Source organism: Cephus cinctus, unplaced genomic scaffold (genome assembly GCF_000341935.2).
Source record: "Cephus cinctus unplaced genomic scaffold, Ccin1 Ccin1_scaffold1333, whole genome shotgun sequence".
Lineage (NCBI taxonomy): Eukaryota > Metazoa > Arthropoda > Insecta > Hymenoptera > Cephidae > Cephus > Cephus cinctus.
In genome coordinates this window covers 601,327-611,533 of record NW_014333751.1, presented here as the reverse complement: position 1 = coordinate 611,533, position 10,207 = coordinate 601,327, and the positions used below count along the sequence as shown (strand labels likewise).

General features: G+C 41.5%; 1 protein-coding gene across 11 annotated transcripts in view; it reads right to left on the bottom strand.

Annotated features, from left to right (window-relative positions):
• Positions 1-10,207, bottom strand: part of LOC107272961 (tensin-1) — a 132,771-nt gene that overhangs the window by 21,389 nt on the left and 101,175 nt on the right. The gene's annotated exons all lie outside the window — the stretch shown is intronic.

The following is a 10,207-nucleotide window of genomic DNA, read 5'->3' as shown; positions in this document are numbered from 1 at the left end:
AGAGAGAGAGAGAGTGAGAGAGAGAGAGAGAGAGAGAGAGAGAGAGAGGAGAGAGAGAGAGAGAGAGAGAGAGAGAAGAGACTGTGAGATTCCTGTATAAAAAATTCATCCCTCCTGAATGACGCTCTGATCAAGAGGAATCACCGCGGGATATTGTTTACTACTCCAATATACTATAGCGAAGAAACTTTATATTTACAGCTATCTTTTAAAAACTTTCTAATACTTATTCAATTGTGGGAACTTGCACGTGGTGAATTCTATAACTCAGATTGCCTACAGGGATTGACGTGTATTTTAGTATCCCAACGTGAGAACTTCTCCTCAGCCACGCACTATGTTGACTCGTGAAGATCGGACCGGGACTCGAGAAACGGTAGGCAACGTACAAGTAACCTGCACACAACAGGAATCGGTAGAAGAACAGGAGAAAAAAAAGTAGAAAACTTGTCCATCGATCTCACGTGGTAGGTACTAAAATCGATTCCGTGGAAGCAGCAGTAGTGAGAGTCAACATGTACACACCATAAGGGATACTACGACCGGATATAAAACGTCACTATAAAACTTCATTACCGCAGTTTTTGTCCTATAACCGAACAATAAAGAAAGGTGCACCGCCCTCGTAAATTATCCTACGTTAATTATTAAAAAAAAAAAAAAAAAAAAAAAAAACCAAAGAATCAATCTGACCCAGCGAAATGTTTACAGTTACTTTCTACCTTCTTCTTTTGAACGCATATAATATACGCACGCGGATAAGTTCCCTCTTACGTAAAATGGAAATAAAAATCCTCCGGTGCTTTAAAAGGATTAAGAGATAATGCCATGAATAATCGCTTATGCAGATTAGACGTCAAGAACCGATGAAGCGTCCTGAATTGTTTGCTTCGGCAAGCGACGGCGAATTTCGTTTCTCATGCTCGTAGAATCTACCGCATACGAGGATCAGGATGTGACGTGCGCTTTTGCTCTGTGCTTACGTGTATCGGAGGTCGTTCTTGAGAAACTGGAAGGAGTCAGAAAGAGGAGGAGGAAATAAAAGGTTACAAAAAGCCCCTGGCGGCATACCTTACATAGCCGCACGCCTCCACGCGACTCGCACCACGCTCGGCGTGCTTCTATTCTTTTCTCTTCTCTTCTGTTCTTCGTAACCAGTCCCGTTCCCCGTAATACATTTAACTTTGCACTATGAACATCTTCGTTCAAAATGTTTACCCAGAGGATCGACTCTGTACGATAACCAATTCGTATACAAGTGATAGTTACATACCGTAGTCAAGAATAGTTAGGTAACGTGTAATATAAGGAGTGTCACTTTTCACAGTTTTCTTGGATACCTGCTATCTGTGAGAATTTGGAATGTCCCGGTGTCGTAACGTACTTTTCATAATCCTGTAGCGAAGGCGTGGACCTGGGCTTTTGTTTTATTTCATCCATTATCATCGAGGGAGCATCGGAACGTGTTTTGTTTTTACGTAGGACAGAGTTTGATTAATTATCAAGCTTATTTCGTCTTCCTCTTGAATTAATTGAAAATTCCCTTGTTTCGTAATTGGCAATCGATTAAGAAAGTGGGCTGTTGTTCGTATTTCCTCGAGTGTCACGGCTATTGTTGGGTTATGACGCTCCTGAGAATACACGTGGGATAATCACACGGTGCATTACGACGTGTTACGTACGATGCGTGTTCCTCGTAAAATATGAAGTACGCGAGATCTTATGAATTTGTAAATAAGACTGTATTTCATATTGAATTCTGTCCATAGTTTGATTTATATAACGCTAAATCCACCAAGCATCTATTCGCTTACGGATTACTATTCACTCGCGCTCCAGTGAGAACGGTTCGCAAAGGAAATGAGAATATGACATCGAAACGAGGAGAGCGCAGTCGCTACTAACTTACCATTATCTGAATGGGAATGCCAAGGTCAACCTCATTCCGAAGGAGCAAGATCTCCTATTGGTATACTCCGTGAAGTTTCTACGTGGAAATACGTATTACTATCTTGGTGTACTGTTGCGTCCCGTAATTTAGCCTTATCCGCCGATTCTCTAAAAATATTCCAATAGTCGCAAGTTACACCGTGTAATTGATACTTTATCACTGATATGCCGATACGGCCAAGCGATTTAACGTATCGAAACGTACCTGTGAAACAATTCAGATAATTTGAGACCGAGAGATATCAATATAACTTTTATAATTAGGATTGACGTTCGAAATACTTTTAACGTCTTCTGATCGATCGTCATCCTGTACCGATAATATTATCGATTGAAACGTGTCTCTCGTTGCCTTGCTCTCATCATACACACACACACACCATATATAAATATATACGTTGTATAGACATCAAAATGACGACGCCTGCTGCTAAGAATGAATAATGTCTCGATTCCAGTCAAGCGACATTGTTCATTGACTATGAGAGTTTGACGCACGCTGGGAGTCGGAAAAAGTTCCACGTGTCAAAGGTCTCATCCATTAAGATTTATACAGTTGGTATAAGGTACACGCGACAATGACGAAAGAATAAATGATGAAGAAACTTTTGAAAAGACTTGCACCACCATTATAAACGTACGCGTGTATTTACAATTGCTCTCTGGCATATCAGTGAAATGTAATAAATAGAAGTCGTAGGCGTCAAAATGGCAAACCGAACGGACAGTACTGACTCTGATCTGTACGTTAAACATAACTTAGCGTTGTTCTACGCCCACTTTTATCGGAGGCGTGCTGACATTTCGATTTTTACCTAGTTAGATCAGTATCACCCATCTTTCCTGTAATCCCGTTATACATACGTTCGCGTAGCTGACTTCTTGCTACCACGATATCAAGAGTTTGTCCTTTTCTCTGTGCAATGCTCGTGGTTCGTTCACCGGAAAAATCGATGACAGATTCTAGTGTCCAAACAGCAACGAATCGACGAGTCGAGTGAAAGAGCGCGACGAATTCGACGAATTCGATGAATTCGATGGAACGTTTTCGACCGAGCGCGCGGCATTTGGCTTTGTGGTTTGTTCTGTTGGTCATGGATTTTGTTTTGCGCCTTTTCACTCTGCGGAAGACATCTTTCTTTTGTGTCGAGTGTTCGGTCGTTTGTTGGACAAGTGAATATTTCGCGGCTTGTGACAAGCGGAATGCTCCGTGGGAAGGATATTTTTGACAGGTGGAAAATTATAATTTCGTTTATACGTTAACTTTGATAGGTTGATTTTATAAGAGAGAGATATACATGTACGCTTCGCGTAATCTGCTATAGCGAATCTATAGAATAGGAGCGTACTTTCTCACAGACAATTAGATGTAGCGATGCCATTTTCACTGAGATCGTTCTCTATATCGGAGAACGTGCGAATAAATGCATCGTCGTGCTTCTACACTTGCACGTTCTCCACGCTCTGTTTGCGGCCTCCACGTACCAGCCGTGGCGTCGAGTAGCTTTTGCCATTTGTTGCAGACTGTGCGGGATGGCCTGAATATTCTTAAGATTCGCTTGGGAGTTAAGTCGATGTAGTAAAAAAAAATTATATGAAACGTTCGATTGATCGATAACTACTTAAGTTGCTGAATCGTTAGAGCAGATGAGATTTACAGAGGTACTACATTATGTATGTGTATGTTTAGAATAGGAAAGTTTAAAAGATTTACGTCCTATTTCACGCAACAATGAAACCACTATATAGCACCTTTTATTTGACGTTTTCATGTTTTATGTTTCATTTTGAAGCTAAACCTTCCAGTTCAAAAATAATGTCTCAATCTCTATTTAAAATATACCGTGTGAGAAGCTATGCTCAGGAAGTTTCAAACACTCTTGGTCAGGGGAAAAGCTACATTAGAGAGGAAGTAAAAGCAATCAGTCAGGGGTTACGACAGTGCTATTCAACACTCGCGAGTAATCAGATCCGTCTGGAGGTGAATGTGTCATCTGGCGACCAAATACCATGCGGTCCAAGGAGGTAAGGAATGAAGAGTAAGAAAGAATCGCAAACATTTTCCTTGGAATTTGAAAGCCATTTAAAAATTGTACATTCTACTGAAATTAGTACTCTCCTCTCAGTCAGTGGCGTAATATTAAATTTCCTGGCGTGACATAAGAACCGCAAATTAAAAAATTCATCGCATACTATAATCCCGAATGAATGCATAACATCAGGCGACATATACACGAGACGAAGTAATACGATGTAACAAAAATGTCTCTAATTCTTGAAAAAAAAAGGAAAAATTCACAACTTTACTGGTAAAATCAAACGAATTAAACTTCCCTCGTATTCTAACGATTCACGGTGAATTTTATTTTAACAAGAAGTCATTTGACTCGGATGCACTATTTTGAGGGCCTTTTTTCCCGACACTAGATACAGCACTGCTCTCGGCCCCCTGAGTGGATAAAAGGTTTAATGGGCCCGCGGCGCCTGCAGTCGTTTCAAGACGAGAACAAAATACCTCGAATTCCATCAGCACACATCGTTCCCAGCTTTGCCCTCGCGTTTCAGCTTCTTCTGCTCGCGGAGAGGTCGAGTGAGGTCTCCTCCGGATTGTCAAGGGGCATTTTTTTCTTCATCGAACAGTACGCCTTGGACCTAACGGTACGGGAGATTGAAATGGTGAGAAGGCTTCGGAGGATTGCAAGTACTTACGCCCCGAGAAAACGATCTCCGAAATTATCCAGAGAGATACTTTCACCCCTTGAATCTTATCAACGGAATTTAATCGGCCGGAAGGCTTGCCAGGTCCAAGAAGCTTCTTCCTACTACCCTTGAGAATCTTGGGAGAGAAGAGAACTACTGGCGCCAACGGGTGCGACGCGCTGGAAGGTGTTTAAAGTTTAATCTGAAAAGTGCCATTAGGATTGACTAAACGCCAAGGCAGGGCCCGAGCATAAAGTTCGAAGTGCAAAGTCTACTCCACCAGCCCATCCCCACTTTACTACAGCGGTAGCATCCCTCTAACGCCAGCGACCTCGAAGCCTCAGAAACCAGTATCTTTCAGACAACAGGAAGAGGCTTTCAGATCGCAATGGTGGTAGATGGATACGTGGGGCAAGAGGGTGAGGGTATCCTTGGCTGGTGATATCGTGATGGAAACTCCGTCTCTGTATCACGTATGTATATATAGCGTACACACGATATGCATCCACATACAGTTGTCCGTAGAAAGCCTAACGCGTTCACATAACTTTCCTTTTTGAATATCTCAAGCTAATGTCTTCGGTCGTCGTACTGCCGCGCGGTTACAACGGGCATTCGCCGTTTACAGAACGCAGAATGCACCGTACATTTCCCGTCAAGATGACGAGTCACGATTAGCGCGAAAAAAGTCGAGCATTTACCGTGTTTCGTTGTGGATATCGTGCGATTGCTGCTAGGGTAAAACGGTTACGGGGAATTCTTTTTTTCATCTCTTTATACAGTTTCTCGTCTACCCCTGGCGTATGCAACTCGATATGCACTTGGGCTCTGCACTTTGCATGGTGCTCGCTGTAAGAAGTTCTCTACCTTTCCATGATTTTATCGCTCCGGTAAAATCGCTCATAGGAACTACTACGAAGAATGGTACATTCGTATGACGTGCACATAAAAAAATTGTGCAGTGTCCGAGTTTTGTTTGACAATACAAAGAAACTTTTTATTTTTATGAATAAGCATCGGAACCAATCTATAATTAAATTTCCACCGTTTTTTTTTTCTGTCATTATTTACTGTAGTCGAGTATCAAGCATCTGCAGCATTGTTTTACTTCTGTTTGTTATAAGCAGCTGGTTGTCTGTTTCAGGTTTCTGTACGCCGAGAAGGGACACTTTTGTGCGCAGAACTAAAGCAAAAGGATTTCTAGACGTCTCAGCTGTAGAAACCTCCTCGCGCCTGAATGTGGCCTATACTTATCTCGATCAATGTACTATAGGCTATAGGTACTCGGAGACGAGGTGAACAGTTCACTTTTCATGGTCGAACGTAAACTTGTAAGCTCGGAATCGGCTTGAATTATTCAGTAACACACTCGGTTGAATAATTGATACACATGGGAGCTCAATGGACGAAACTAAGTCGCTCCCGGCGTACCGCGACTATATTTTCCTGGTTGGCAGTAAAGCACCGAGAATGTGTTACGTCGAGGAGCACTTGGCACGTTTAGCTATCACTCACTTGCATCCGTCACATAATCCCGATCCCCGTATACGTGCTATTCTTGGATTTCGTCTACGAATTTCCTGGTAATCTTTTTATACAGAAGCGTCGCCAACGAAGTGGATGGATTTAAACGACGAACAATAATAATGCACTGAAAGACATACAGTATCTTTAGTTTATCACGCACTTGATTCATTTTAGTTTATATTTAATCGAGATAAATCCGACTGTTATTCCCGAATGACTATACTCTGCATGACAATCGCATAAAATGAATTCGTTATCGCAGTTCGGTGCTCCATTTATACAGCATCCGTGACCGTTATGCATTCTATAATTGCGGATAGTTATTAGCAGTATCATTTTGCTATTTTACGTGACGTTCCCAGTTGGATACGAAAATGGACCAGTTGCCAAGAATTTCACCCTACTCGTTCGTATATTAACAACACCCTGTGTATAATCGTAAAAATATCTCAACGTCATCTCCCATTTATTTCTCGTATTCCTCTTCGATATTCGTCCGCAAGAGTTTGTCTGGTGCAACTTGGCCCGTATAACGTAGCTGTAAATTACTTATACTGTACATACTGCACTTCAGCTGGCAACTACCTGCGAGTGCAGTTAAGAGAATAATAAAAATACAGAGACCCGTTGCAGCATCTATAGCAACGAGATGCACTTATCATTATTCATATTGAGAAAAATGTCAGCCAGCAGTTTCTAGACCTTGACTCAAGTAACATGCATCTATCGATCCTTCGCGTTATCGCACGTTCTTAAATTCATTTAGTGAGTCGCGGATCCAAAAGAGATTCTTATACTTCAACGTGAACTTTGACTGGCAGTAAAGTAAAGAAATTGGATTGCCAGTCGAAGCTATACTATAGAAAGGATCTCGGAGGCTTTAAACTTCCGATGGAGTTTACGGCAGGCAGGTTTACTCGCCATTTCTGATCCTGCAGCATCTTCAGGCTTCAGGTTAGACTATCCGGTCGTGGACAATACTCGCGGTGAGCTACCGCTTTCAGATACCCATTAGTCGCTCAATTACCCAAAATACTCTGGATACGCAACCCATTTCAAAGCCCTTCGACTTCAGTCGATATGCCCGGAGCTCCAGTCGATAATAGCAAGAGGAGATACCCTCTGTGTATTTTAGGCTGGGATTTGTTGTATAATGTCGCACAAAGCACGCCGTTTAATTAGCAATTAATTCCGAAAATCTTATCGAGTACGCGACTTGAATTTTGCTTCACTTTACACAGACAACATATTTCTTATCCACGTACTGCAGAAGTAACTTTTCAGAAGTAACGATGCCTCTTCATCCTTTCACTTTTTATGGCGAGTTTATCTCGTTATCATATACCTTGAATAGCCATTTTGATATTAAACAATTAATCTACGTTGACTGTAATTAGAAAGGCTCTGGGTTCAAAGCGTTAAGCGGTACTCTGCTTAAATAATTTCAGTTTCTCGAAGACATTAATATTAATTGAACGTCCTGGGTAAATCATCTGTAGATTCTGTCATCTCGTATCATATATTGTATAGGTACATTCGAATGGTAAGGGATCTTTTACCCGCGTCCTAAGATTGAGATCTTATCGAGCATTTTCTGCGAGGAGTATCTTGCCATTTTAAAGCAGAGACAGGTCACTTGATTTTCGACAAAGCTGGAGTGACGTGACATAGAGATACCGTTTTGCGGTTGAGAGCTTTTGCGAGCTGTCTGGCATCCTCACGTGTACCATGTGGTACTCCACCAGGATGATGGATATAGGTATATAGGAGGATATGTAGGTATCTATAGTTTCTCCATGAGGAAAGCATCGTACTTCGTTTCGGTTCTTAGGTGAGGATGTGTAAGTCGATACCGTCTGGCTTTGGCTTGAGATGCGACAACGAAAAGTAACCAGACCACTGAAAGAGCCTCCTTTCAACCACAATGAAAGACAGGAACTAGAGTGTGGTAATTCTCTCCCATGTAAGTCTCTTATTCCCATCGACTTGAAATCAAATAAGTTCGCCTTACGAGAGGTCTCGATTTTCGTTCTTGTATGCTTCTTTGCGATGTCGAGAATATCTTCGGATATCACGGCGCCAAGTGACCTGTATGGGAATTGGAAATCGTTTTTCCAATTTCCGATTTTTTAAATTTACATATCCTTGCAAGAAATTTGCTCGAAATTTCATGCAGAAGCTGATGTACCCTGGGAACGTGTCAACGACCGGCCGATTGCTGGCTACCCAATTCCTCACGGTAACAGGTCTCAGACTTCTGGTTTTACGTTGGCATACTTGTGTTAAAGGTATGGTGTTGGCATGAGGTAGCTATACTAGGCGAGAAGCGTACCTTAATTCTTTAACAAGGAAACAAATAGACAAGGTTGACGTACCTTTGTTTGTCTATATAAATATTGTTCGGCATAGGTAGAATGCGAACGCTGTGGCAGATCCTGGCCTGATCTTCGTATTCCATCCTAAGGATCTTGTCCAGAACAATCTTATAGGCAGCCAAACGTGCAGTACCTTATATGAGAAGAAAAGAGTTCAAGATGGTTCGAGAGTTCAAAAATGGTCGTATCAATCAACATAAGGGTATTACGTTCTCCGAAGTAAATTTCGTGTCTCAAATCTACGAAAGGGGACGAGAAAAGTTTTTGGGATCATCTCGATCGAATTTAACGCCTTCGGCAAGCGTTCTTAGGTTTCTGGAAGAAGACTATACACGACCAGTGAAGAGGACGAATTCTTCTCTACCACTGCTCTTCTTGATTTCACTTTTTTTCTTCTTCTTCTTCTTCTTCTTCTTCTTCAGGATTTCTCTCGAGAAACTTCGATCTCGATGAAGTTAAAAGTTCCGTGGGCAAGCAACGGCTGTACGTACCAACGTACCTACAGATGGCTGACGAGTCGGGTACCGCATGGACTTGAGTGCTCCGCAGCATCCTGCACTGAGAACTGGCACAAGCATGTAAAAAGATGGTGGCTACTTAGGCAGGAAGCAGTCGAGGCAGTCGTCAAGAGTACAAGCGCTTCCTTTACAGTCGACCGCTTCCTGGGGAGTCTCATTTGCTTGGATTATTTTCCACGGCGTTCCATGTTTAATGAATTTGAGCTTTGTACGAAGGGACAACGTCAAAGGGAAACTTCGAGTCACTTCTCGCGGGCTCAATATAATACCGGGTTCCAGAGAACGGATAGAGTTCAAGGGAGAAAAACTCGAGAGCAGTATCTATGGCTTTCTCATAAGATAGTAAAGTCACTGTACCATTTATTGGAGTATTTCTATGGTATCAAGATAATGAGATGGTTTTCGCATAAATTAATTAGAAAGTTTATAGATACTTTTTGTCCCCTTTTCTTTTTATTCCTGATAACTTTTAGTAACTCATAAGCTCGTAGCGTTGTTTCTGCTAGTGAAATTCTTTTGTAAGACGAAATTGAACTTCGAGTAAGCATCTTATGCGTGTCTGGGTATGTGGTGTTTTTATTGGATCTCTTGATTTATTGTAGCCATTATTTCCTTTCGGTGATGAAACGAGGTAAAAAGCGTAGACTCAGTCTGATGGATGTGAAGCCTGATGTTTATGTAGGGATAGAAATAATGGCGTGCATACCGTGTATAAATACGTGTACATGGCATCGTATAATGTATCGAGGATATATGAATTATCAGTTTCCATCATTGCTCCTGGATTGATAGCAATGGTACGAGACTGCCGATTCTATTAAAACCGTCGCTTGTTATATCAATGCTAATTTCGTATAATAATATTTCAGGTCCGTCTCTCGTAATAATTGGCATTCCCGTGAATTAAATAAAAGAAAATTTTTCATTTAATTTTTCCCCCCTATTCTTCGAGCGAGTCGGAAAATAAAGAAGCAATAAAATTTTAAAGATCGATATGCTATTTTCACGCTGGTTTTGCAATAAGCACATTCTTTTTCTTGCCAACGTTCGCTAACAGCTACTAGGCTCGCTTTACTCTTTTTTTATATTGCTAATAAAATCAAGCGTCAAACACGCCGAAAACTCGATTCCCAATCA